The sequence below is a fragment of the Macaca mulatta genome, chromosome 6 (assembly GCF_049350105.2).
Source record: "Macaca mulatta isolate MMU2019108-1 chromosome 6, T2T-MMU8v2.0, whole genome shotgun sequence".
In the NCBI taxonomy this organism is placed as follows: Eukaryota; Metazoa; Chordata; class Mammalia; order Primates; family Cercopithecidae; genus Macaca; species Macaca mulatta.
This window is the reverse complement of record NC_133411.1, coordinates 44,302,723-44,315,141: the sequence shown is the minus strand read 5'-3', so window position 1 is coordinate 44,315,141 and position 12,419 is coordinate 44,302,723.

Below are 12,419 nucleotides of genomic sequence, written 5' to 3'. Positions count from 1 at the left end.
AAAGTGGTCGGGCACGGTGGCTCATGCCTGTAATCCCAGCACTTTGGAGGCCAAGGGAGGCAGATCACAACATCAGGAGTTCGAGACCACCCTGGCCAACATAGTTAAACCCCATCTCTACTAAATACAAAAATTAGCCGGGTATGGTGATGCGCCTGTAGTCCCAGCTACTCGGGAGGTTGAGGTAGGAGAATTGCTTGAACCCAGGAGGCGGAGGTTGCAGTGAGCTAAGATGGCGCCACTGTACTCCAGCCCGGGTGACAGTGAGACTCTGTCTCAAAAAAAAAAAGCATTTATGAAACAAAAAATGAGCTTGTCTTTGTGTTTGTCCAAAGGAACTGAAAATTCAGGGCATCCCCAATGAGCCCTCAGATACAGCAAGATTAAAAAAGGATCATGACAGGTCCAAACTTTTGGAAGAGCACATGATATTTTACATATGCCACAAATAAGAAACTGACACAATTGTTGGGGCTATTTCCTTCTTTTCTTTTTCAGGCAACCTGCTGTACTCAGGAAAGTAGCACGCACTTAAGGAAAGTTACTTAGCTGTTTCCCAGCTGGTGGATATTGGCCTTTACTTACATAGTAAACTCTAATGCTGGCTTGGAAACTCCCAATTTTGGGGGCACTGCATCATTCCTGTGGTGCTGGGAAAGAAGGCAGGACAGGGGCCAGATAGCAAAAATCACAGAAGATAGTGTGCTAAGTAGGAACTGCACACCAGGCCAGAAATTTTCTTTTCAGCAATGTTGTTCACAGTGGCGGTTAAATCCTTTGTCCACGGTGGCTCAAGCCTGTAATCCCAGCACTTTGGGAGGCCGAGACAGGTGGATCACAAGGTCAGGAGATCGAGACCATCCTGGCTAACACAGTGAAACCCCGTCTCTACTAAAAAATACAAAAAACTAGCGAGGTGGCGGGCGCCTGTAGTCCCAGCTACTCGGGAGGCTGAGGCAGGAGAATGGCGTGAACCTGGGAGGCGGAGCTTGCAGTGAGCTGAGATCTGGCCACTGCACTCCAGCCTTGGCGACAGAGCGAGACTCTGTCTCAAAAAAAAAAAAAAATCCTTTGTCCAAATTTGGCTCTTGTCCCATCTTGGCATAATAATATGAAAAGCAATAATAACGAGGTGTGGAAATAGTTGCTGCTCTCCTAGATTGGAGACCTCCAGGATGTTGTTACTTTCAAAGGGTCCACTAATATCCAAGTACTTCTGCCTTTATTGTTTTGTTTTTATTGCAAACTTGGAACTCATTGGACCCCGCTCCTTCATCTTTTTGTGGATCAACCTCTTTTCCTCTACCTCTTAGTGCTGGAGTGTCCCAATTCATAACCGTTTTTGGTTTTTTTTGTTTTTTTTTTGTTTTTTTTTTTTTTTGAGACAGAGTCTTGCTCTGTCGCCCAGGCTGGAGTGCAGAGGTGTGATCTTGGCTCACTGCGACCTCCACCTCCCAGGTTCAAGCGATTCTCCTGCCTCAGCCTCCTGAGTAGCTGGGATTATAGGTGCCTGCCGCCACACCTGGCTAATTTTTTTCTGTATTTTTAGTAGTGGTGGGGTTTCACCATGTTGGCCAGGCTGTTTCTTGAACTCCTAACCTCATGATCAACCGCCTCAGCCTCCCAAAGTGCCGGGATTACAGGCATGAGCCACCGTGCCCAGCCAGTTCATCACTTTAAATGTCATTCTAATATATTTGGGATTAAATCTGTTATGTTAACATTTGTTTTCTACTTGTCTTACTGTTCTGTTACTTTCCTCTTCTTTCTTACCTTATTTTGGATTTTTTAATGATTGTAATTTCTCTATTAACTTGATAGTTATACATTCTTTTAGTGGTTAACCTAGAGATTACATCATGAATTCTAGACTTAAAACATCTAAATCAGTTACCCTGTTCCCAAACAATGACACTTTAATTTCCTTCATTCTCCCTCCACCCAGGTCTTTTGCTTTTTAAATTCATGTATTTTAAATCCCAGAAGACATTGTTTTGATTGTTTCACGTGGTTAACTTCCATTCAGATTTGCACACAAGGGTAAATCCTTTATGTTACGCATTATTTAATTTCTACTTCCAAACTTCAAACTATTTTCACTTTCTGGTGGTGACAAATTCTCACAGATTTTGTCTGAAGTCACCTTTATTTTCACTTGCTGGATAGGCAGTCTCTAAGATGATTTCCAAAGAAGGCCAGTACTACAGTGAGGAGAGTGAGGCATTTGTCTGGAGTGCCAAAAACTCAGAAATCAAGATAAGTAATGGTTTAACTCAACTTTTTTTTTTTTTTTTTTGAGATGGAGTCTCACTCTGTTGCCCAGGTTGGAGTGCAATGATGCAATCTCGGCTCACTGCAACCTCCACCTCCCGGGTTCAAGCGATTCCCCTGCCTCAGCCTCCCAAGTAGCTGGGATTATAGGCACGTGCCACCACACCTGGCTAATTTTTTGTATTTTTAGTAGAGACGGGGTTTCACTATGTTAGTCAAGCTGGTCTTGAATTCCTGACCTCATGATCTGCCTGCCTCGGCCTCCCAAAGTGCTGGGATTATAGGTGTGAGCCACTGCACCTGGCCAACACAACTTTTTCTTTTTTTTTTTTTTAGACAGATTCTCACTCTGTTGCCCAGGCTGGAGTGCAGTGGCACTATCTCGGTTCACTGCAACCTCCACCTCCTGGGTTCAAGCGATCCTCTTGCCTCAGCCTCCCAAGTAGCTGGGACTACAAGCAGGAGCCACCCTATGTGGCTAATTTTGAGAGGTGAAGCTAGCTGGACTTCCTGGGTCAAATGGGGACTTGGAGAACTTTTCTGTCTAGCGAAAGGATTGTAAACACACCAATCAGCACTCTGTATCTAGCTAAAGGTTTGTAAATGCACCAATCAGCACTCTGTAAAAACAGACCAATCAGCACTCTGTAAAATGGGCTAATCAGTGCTCAGTAAAAGACCAACCAGCAGGATGTGGGCGGGGCCAAATAAGGGAATAAATGCTGGCCACTGGAGCCAGCAGCCCCAACCCATTTGGGTCCTCTTCCCCACCGTGGAAGTTTTGTTCTTTCGCTCTTTGCAATAAACCTTGGTGCTGCTCACTTTTTGGGTCTGCACTACCTTTATGAGCTGTAACACTCATGACAAAGGTCTGCATCTTCACTCCTGAAGTCAGCGAGACCACAAACCCACTGGGAAGAAGGAACAACTCTGGACGCGCCACCTTTAAGAGCTGTAACGCTCACTGCCAAGGTCTGTGGCTTCACTCCTGAAGTCAGCATAGACCATGAACCCAACAGAAGGAAGAAACTCTGGACACATCTGAACATCTGAAGGGACAAACTCCGGACACACCATCTTTAATAACTGTAACACTCACCGCCAGAGTCCGCAGCTTCATTCTTGAAGTCAGCGAGACCAAGAACACACTGAAAGGAACCAATTCCGGATGCAATTTTTGTGTTTTTAGTAGAGACGGCATTTCACCATGTTGGCCAGGCTGTCTCGAACTCTTGACTCCGAGATCAGCCCGCCTCAGCCTCCCAAAGTACTGGCATTACAGGCGTGAGCCACCGCACCTGGCCACAACATTTTTAAAAAGCAAAATGAACAGAAGACTTTGATTTTGGCGCTAATGGAGTAGCTGTATTTTTCCTTATTTCTCCCACTAAGTACAATTTAAAACTCTGGATATGATCTGGAAAACAAAATTGGCCGGGCACAGTGGCTCACGCCTGTAATCCCATCACTTTGGGAGGGCGAGGTGGGCGGGTCACTTTAGGTCAGGAGTTTGAGACCAGCCTGGTCAACATGGTGAAACCCTGCTTCTACAAAAAAACAAGGCGGGCGTGGTGGCCGGCGTCTGTAATCCCAGCTACTTGGGAGGCTGAGGCAGGAGAATCATTTGAACCCTGGAGGTGGAGGTTGCAGTGAGCCAAGATCGCACCCCTGCACTCCAGCCTGAGGGACAGAGTGAAAAAAGAAAAAAACAAAAAACAACCCGAAAGTTTGAGAGAAAAAAGCAAACTGACTATAGGCATCTCAGAAACTGAAGAACAGCACAGTGGCAAACTCCCTGAATTTTCTTTTTACATGTCACAGACTTTGAGTTAAAGAAGCCAGGCAAGCCAGGAATGCCAATGAGCATAGGAAAAAACAAAACTCTTAAGGAAAGCCTGCTCTTTAGCCAAAGGCTCAGGAAAGGGGCTGTCTAGCAAAACAAAACTTTTAGACAAAAGTCACAGTATTGAGGCTAAATACCATGGAAAGAAATGTGAACCCACCTGCATCCATGTCAGAAAGACTGTGGTGGCCAGCATAGGGGCTCCTACCTGTAATCCCAGCACTTTGGGAGGCTGAGGCCAGCGAGTTGCCTGTGCTCAAGAGTTCAAGACCAGCTTGGCCCACGTGGTAAAACCCCATCTCTTCTAAAAACACAAAAATTAGCCGGGTGTGGTGGCGCGCCTGTAATCCCAGCTACTCAGGAGGCTGAGGTGGGAAAATCACCTGAGCCCAGGGAGGTTGAGGCTGCAGTAAGTCAGTGCACTTCAGCAAGAACTGTTGTGGTGAGGAGCCTAAACATCTGCCCTGTTCAGGCTATAATGAGGCACCTCAATTCCCACCTTTTTAGGGTGGTGTCAGAGGCCAAGTCTCAGTCAGAGCTCAGACTTTCATCCACACCCAGCAGTAACAAGGTTCTCCTTTCTCTTCTCCTAAGGTAATGTCAGAGGAGGCGTGATGGAGAGTCAAGACTCTCACCATTATCCCGCAGGAATAGGACTATCTTCACTTCCAGTGTTGATGCAGACCATGAGGGGAGCCAGAACTCCTGCTCCTCCCCAGTAATAACCAGGTGCAACCTCCTCTTTGGGTGTCAATGGAGGTCAGTTGGGAAACTTGGACTTCTGCCTCCATCCAGCAGTAACGAGCTGGCACCCCACCTCCTTCCTCTATGGGAGCAGTGTCATAAAAAGCCAGGTAAAACAGATGGTTCAAAGAAAACTCAGAGTCTCATAATTTCTGAAAATATACAAGTTTCAATTTTTAAAATCACTCATACTTCAAAGCAAAAATCAGGAAACTCTCAAACTAAACGTAAAAGACAATAAATAGATACCAACACTGAGATAAAAGAGATGTTGTAATTAGTAGACAAAAACCATGATAAAAGCCATGATTAAAAATACTTCAAGGAGCAATTATGAACACGCTTGAATCAAATATATATATATATTTTTTTGAGAAGGAGTCTCTCTCTGTCGCCTAGGCTGGAGTGCAGTGGTGCAATCTCAGCTCACTGAAAACTTCGCCTCCCTGGTTCACGCCATTCTCCCGCCTCAGCCTCCTGAGGAGCTGGGACTACAGGCAACTGCCACCATGCCCGGCTGATTTTGTTTTTGTATTTTTAGTGGAGACGGGTTTCACCATGTTAACCAGGATGGTCTTGATCTCCTGACCTTGTGATTCGCCTGCCTCAGCCTCCCAAAGTGCTGGGATTGCAAGCATGAGCCACTGTGCCAGGCCGAAACAATTTTTTTTAAGCCTCAGTAAAGTAACAGACGATATAAAGAAGAAGCAAATGGAAATTTTAGAACTGAAAATTCAATAACTGAAATTAAAAGTTCAGTGGATGAGCTGAACAGAATACTAGAGAATACAGAGAATCAGTGAAGTGGAAAACAAAAGAATCAAAACAATGCAATTTAAAGAGCAGAGAAAAAATTGACTGAAAAAAATAAGTAGAGCATCAGGAATCTATGCGGCTGTAATGGAAGATTTAACATTCGTGTTCTCAGAAACCCTGAAGGAGAGGAGAAAGAGTGAGGCTGAGAAAGTACTTAAGGAAATAATGGTTGAAACATCCCAAATTTGGTAAGATTTGGTACAGATTCAAGATGCTGACCAAACCCTAGAAAGTATAAACTAAAATAAATCAACCCCAATAATCATAATTAAGCTTATAAAAATTAGAGGCAAAAAAAATTTTTGAAAGCATTCAGAAAAAGAAACAAAACCCAAAACCTTGCCTACAGGGAAAAACAATTCAAGTGACAGCAAACCTCTGATCAGAAACCACAGAGGCCAGAAGGAAGTGGCACAATATTTTTTTATGTTGCTGCTGCTCAATTCTCAACCTCCTGTTGAGATTCCAAATACCCATTTATTAGACTTTCTTGTTGTATACTCTATGTCGTTTCCCATCTGTTCTGTATTTCCCATCTATTGTTTTTCTCCTTGGTTCCTCATGGACATTTTCTTCTGATTTTTCTTCCAGTTCACTAATTCTCTTCAGCTGTGCTAATCTTCTGTTGAACTCATTGAGTTGTTGATTTGGCTGCTATATGTTTTATTTATTATTATTTTGAGGGAGAGTCTCACTTTGTCACCCATGCTGGAGTGCAGTGACGCAGTCTCAGCTCACTGCAGCCTCTGCCTCCCAGGTTCAAGCAATTCTCCTGCCTCAGCCTCCCAAGTAGCTGGGATTACATGCGCCCACAACCACACCCAGCTAAGTTTTGTATTTTTAGTAGAGACGGGGTTTCACCATGTTGTCCAGGCTGGTCTCAAACTCCTGACCTCAAGTGATCCACCTGCCTCGGCCTCCCAAAATGCTGGGATTACAGGTGTGAGCCACTGTGCCTGGCCATGGCTGCTTTATGTTTCAGTTATTTTTGCTTCTTTATTATCATTACTAATTTTCTATGAGTTTCTCAATCTTGTTTTTTATTTTCTTATTCATATTGAATGTATTTCACAGTCTATGTTTCAGTATCTAGAGAATGTTTCTTTGTTGCTTCTCTCAGTGTTTCTTCATGTTGTTCTATTGTCTCAATTATCTAATCATTTTTTTTAAATTGAATGCTGGATACTGTATGTGAAATTTTTTACAAATAATTTGAGGCCTGCAATAATTTTATCTTTCTCTATAGAAGATTTTTGCTTTTGGTTGGCAGCTAGAGGTATTGGCAATTGGGAAAACCTTAATTCAATTTTAGAAATGGAGATAATTTGGCTGGGCGAAGTGGCTCACGCTTGTAATCCCTGCACTTTGGAAGACCGAGTGGGCGGATCACCTGAGGTCAGGAGTTTGAGATCAGCCTGACCAACATGCAGAAACCCCGTCTCTACTAAAAATACAAAAATTAGCCAGGCGTGATGACACTTGCCGGTAGTCCCATCTTCTCAGGAGGCTGAGGCGGGAGAATCGCTTGATCTCAGGAGGTGGAGGTTGCAGTGAGCCAAGATTGCGCCACTGCACTCCAGCCTGGGTAACAGAGCGAAACTCTGTCTCAGAAAAAAAAAAAAAAAGAAATGGAGATAATTTGAAGATTAACTTACTTCCTTTTGAGGACTAGTTTATTACCCGTTCTCCTTTATTCCTAGAGTGTAGCACCTTAGGCTTTTAACCCACATCCGAGGCCTCCTCTTTATTAAGATTGTTTGGAGCTGGGCGCGGTGGCTCACACCTGTAATCCCAGCACTTTGGGATGCTGAGGTGGGCGTATTACCTGAGGTTGGTAGTTCGAGACTAGCCTGACGAACGTGGAGAAACCCTGTCTCTACTAAAAATACAAAATTAGCCAGGCATGATGGTGCATGCCGTAATCCCAGCAACTTGGGAGGCTGAGGCAGGAAAATAGCTTGAACCCGGGAGGCAGAGGTTGTGGTGAGCTGAGATCGCCCCATTGCACTACAGCCTGGGCAACAAGAACAAAACTCTGTCTCAAAAAAAAAAAAAAAAAAAAAGGAAAAAAGGTTGTTTGGATTTATTCTCATTGTTCATTTCTGAGATGTTATCACTAAAGACTCCTTTAAATATTCCATTTTTGTGTAAGTTGGTAATCAATGTTTTGTCCTTAATTGGGTCAGACAGAGTTAAAAGGGAAGCAGTGCCCATGCTCATGGCTACTTTGATAATGATAGTGATCAATGAGTTTCAAAAGGCTGGGAGAAAACCAGGGAGAGATAGTGAGGAAGCATGAGTTTGGTCAGGCTCCCTCCCTTATCATCTCTTGTGTGTAAACTTTAGAGTCCAAAGCATTATTTTTAGTGATGAAGGTAACACTTTCTTATATGTTCATTGGGTTCTTCTGAATCTTTTAAGCTCCTGTTGTTTTCTTTGAGGGCCAAGCAGAGTCCTGGCCAAAAAATAACATTATAGTGGTGAAGATAGAGACATTGAGGATTGTATTGATAACCTGTGATAGGGAGATCTGGATGGCATTAGTGCAGACCCTTGATTTGAATATACTTCTAATCAAATAATTTGTGTTTTCCTGAAATAGAGATTACTGATAATATCACTTAATAAGATGACATTAGTTACATGAAAACAGACAAGGTAGCCATATCAACACATTTAGAATCTTTATTGAAAAATAAGAATAGCAAAATAGGACATGGAATTAATTGAAAAATAAAGGATACATAGAATGATAAAATCCAGCACTCTCATGGCTCTGTGGCTCTGACTCAAAAAATATTTTAAAAAAATTCAGCATGCTTTCTCTCAGCACTAAGCAGTGCAGTTTAGGACATGGTTTTGGCAAATTGTTGGTATTGGTTTGTCTTGAAGGATTCATGCATAGTGCTTAAGAAAGCTTCCTCTGCCGGGCGCGGTGGCTCAAGCCTGTAATCCCAGCACTTTGGGAGGCCGAGGCGGGCGGATCACGAGGTCAGGAGATCGAGACCATCCTGGCTGACACGGTGAAACCCCGTCTCTACTAAAAAATACAAAAAAAACTAGCCGGGCGAGGTGGCGGGCGCCTGTAGTCCCAGCTACTGGGGAGGCTGAGGCAGGAGAATTGCGTGAACCCGGGAGGCGGAGCCTGCAGTGAGCTGAGATCCGGCCACTGCACTCCAGCCTGGGCGGCAGAGCGAGACTCCGTCTCAAAAAAAAAAAAAAAAAAAAAAAAAAAAAGAAAGCTTCCTCTTACACAGTACTAAAGTGGCCTGTTAATGTGTCTCTCTCCCCTAGATTAGAATTTTTTGAGGAAACTGAGACTATATCTTCTCTGTGGTCTCCTAGAGGTCATCAGGGTCACTTCCATGTTGGAGGTTCCTGATATATTAAAAAATCAAGAAATCGGCTGGATGCGTTGGCTCAGGCCTGTAATCACAGCACTTTCGGAGGCCGAGGCAGGCGGATCACGAGGTCAGGAGATTGAGACTATCCTGGCTAACACGTGAATCCCTGTCTCTACTAAAAATACAAAAATTAGCCCAGCTTGGTGGCGGGCGCCTGTACTCCCAGCTACTCTGGAGGCTGAGGCAGAAGAATCGCGTGAACCTGGGGGGCAGAGCTTGCAGTGAGCCGAGATCGTGCCGCTGCACTCCAGCCTGGGAGACTGAGCGAGGCTCCATTTCCAAAAAAAAATCAAGAAATCCCAAGTTTCCAAAAATTGTAGCCGATTTTAAATAGTTACATTGAACAAATTTCTACTTTTTCACAAATCAAAATATAATACAATATAATCATGGTTTTCAAAAGCTAAGTTTCGGAATTCTAAGAAAGAACATGTTGTTAATAATTCATTGTGCCCTAGGGGGACAAAAGTTTAAAGTTGAAGAATTAGCATCTTTCAGTCCTGTCACTGTAGCTCTGTCTGTGAGGCCTTCCACATATAAGAAGTGACAAGTCAAATGTGCCTGCCATCTCCCTCAGTCCAAATTCTTGTTTTGGCCCTGGTCTTATTCATCTTTGTACCACAAGCCTAGTACAGTGGTTGCTTCATGGTGGACACTCAACAAATGTTTGTTGACATTTGTTTTTAAACTAAACTGTTTTAAATATGGTTCATTTGACTTCTGAAAGTCAAAATACCAGAAAATGAGTTTGCTATTCAGTTTCTAGAACTCCTAAAGCACTATTTTACACATAATTTTCAGGCTTTGCCAAACTGTTACTAAACTTACAATGGATGATTGTCTTTCATGCTTTCCCAACACGATTCAAATTTCTGGCATGGAAAAATCTAAGCATAAAGGATGTGTGTGTGGAGGGGGAGGGAAGGCAGTAAATACAGGAAATCTATACCTCAACTCCTGACCCCATGAACCCATTTTATTAGCGATAAAACCAAGGGTTGACTCATTGAGGGGCTTTCTAGAGTCATCTCAGGTGTATGCTAGACATGAAAGTCCTAGAAAGTTCTAGAAACATCCCAGTCTGTGGAAAGCAGCACCACCTCCTCGTGACTGAATTTAGAACGACAGAATTGATCAATTCTCTTAGCACTCTATGAGCCAGGGTCCACACTCAACCACAGTCTAATGGAGCCCGGTGTGCTGCTGCCCTCTAGTGGCTCTTCTGCCTGTGCAGGACCCACTGCTTTTCTCCCAACGTGAGGGGGCAGCAAAACTTCCAGGTTATCAAACGCTGAAATCCGCTGGGATGCTCTAACCAGCCAAGTCCATGGTCTTCCCCTCAAGGCATCCGAGATCATCAAGTAGTGCAGGAGTCATCAGGCCCAACACTGGGATTTGGTCCTTCAACTGAAATGCAGGATCCCACAGCTAGTCCTCTTCAGTGCCATTCCCTGCTTTCAAAGATGCAAAACCAAGGGGAGGAGGACTGAGGACAGAATGGATCTGCGAGCAGGAACCCAAAGCCAAACTGTCTTTCTTCCCCCTCCCCCCCCCCCAAATGAATTTAGGTTACTATTGGGAGGGAGCGCGTGTGGCAGTAGTGTCTCTAGTGGACAAAAGGTCCGTTGTTGTTTGATTCACTCTTCAATTCTCCTGGTTTGTTGTTTATATTTCCCAACCAAGGCTTCCTGTCCTCTCCGTTTTCTTTTTTCCACATTGTTTTTCTCCCTAGATTCACTTGCTCGGATAGCTCCTAGATCCTGTGCCCTCATCATCTTTTCCAAGGCCATCAGGACTCATGCAGGCTTTTTTTTTTTTTGATACGGAGTCTCGCTCTGTAGTCCAGGCTGGAGTGCAGTGGGGTGATCTCGGCTCACTGCAACCTTCGCCTCCCGGATTCAAGTGATTCTCCTGCCTCAGCCTCCTGAATAGCTGGGATTGCAGGCGCATGCCACCACGCCTGGCTAATTTTTGTATTTTTACTAGAGACGGGGTTTCACCATGTTGGTCAGGCTGGTCTCGAACTCCTGACCTCGTGATCCACCCACCTCGGTCTCCCAAAGTGCTGGGATTACACTTGTGTTCCTGGTTGCTCGTTGAGGACAGAGGAGTTGGTGGGGCGGGTGGTGGTGGGGAGGCTCATTGGGGGAACTGGCCCTTGATCCTGGGTATTTTGGCTTTGTTGGCCAAGGGGTGTGTGGTGGGGTTGTCTGTGGTCGGGGTTTGAGGGCTTCTGGGAGGGGGAAGCCGGCCAAGGGTAGAGAACTGCCAGAAGTCATAATTGCCGACATAGGCTGGGCTGCGGAAAAATTCGGCAGACAGACAACAGCCCACACTGTGCTTAGCCCTGAAATGCCTCTACTGGGTCCTCCTAACATTTAGTCCGAGTGTGCCAGGGCGCCTTTCTGAAGCCTTCCTGTTGCTCTCCCTGCCATCTCTACTGTTCTCCTGCTTCTTGATGCTTTGGATCAAATAATCGGGCTGGAGAAGAGCAAGTGGTAGGGGACAGACGTCTGATTCTGGCCTATTCTGCAGCCATCCTAGCATGGGTTTAGAAAATGACATTTTTCTGTTTGCAGGCAGGGTAGCTCCCCCCCCCCCCGCCCGCCACAAACACACACACACAAAGTAAAATGAAAAATAAAAAATAAAAAAGATATGAATTGACACGTACAAAAGAGATCAAAATGTCTATTTAAATATTTTACTTCTTTGTGGGACAGCATTAAGAAAAAATATTTATAAACTTTCAAGATGAAATGTTGAGAGTTTTTCTTTTGTGTTTTTCTTATCTAAAAGTTGTGATCATAAATAAACATTCTCAAAATATCCTAAAAACAAAATATATCTTGAATATTTACATGTTTTATTAAGGAATCTAGATTCATTTCTTTTTTTTTTTTCTTTTTCTTTTTCTTTTTTTTTTTTTTTTTTTTTGAGGCATACTCTTGCTCTGTCATCCAGGCTGGAGTGCAGTGGCGGGATGTCGGCTCACTGCAAGTTCCGCCTCCTGGGTTCACGCCATTCTCCTGCCTCAGCCTCCAGAGTAGCTGGGAGCCCGCCACCACGCCCGGCTAATTTTTTTGTATTTTTAGTAGAGACGGGGTTTCACCGTGTTAGCCAGGATGATCTCAATCTCCTGACCTCGTGATCTGCCCACCTCAGCCTCCGAAAGTGCTGGGATTACAGGCGTGAGCCACCGCCCCTGGCCTAGATTCATTTCTTTAAGAATATTATTTTTAAAAAGGATGTAATAAGTTTGTAGACATAAAACTGAATGTGATATCACTCTTATATTTCCTTTTCTGGTTTTTAGGAAAAGAAACAGCACACACAAATAG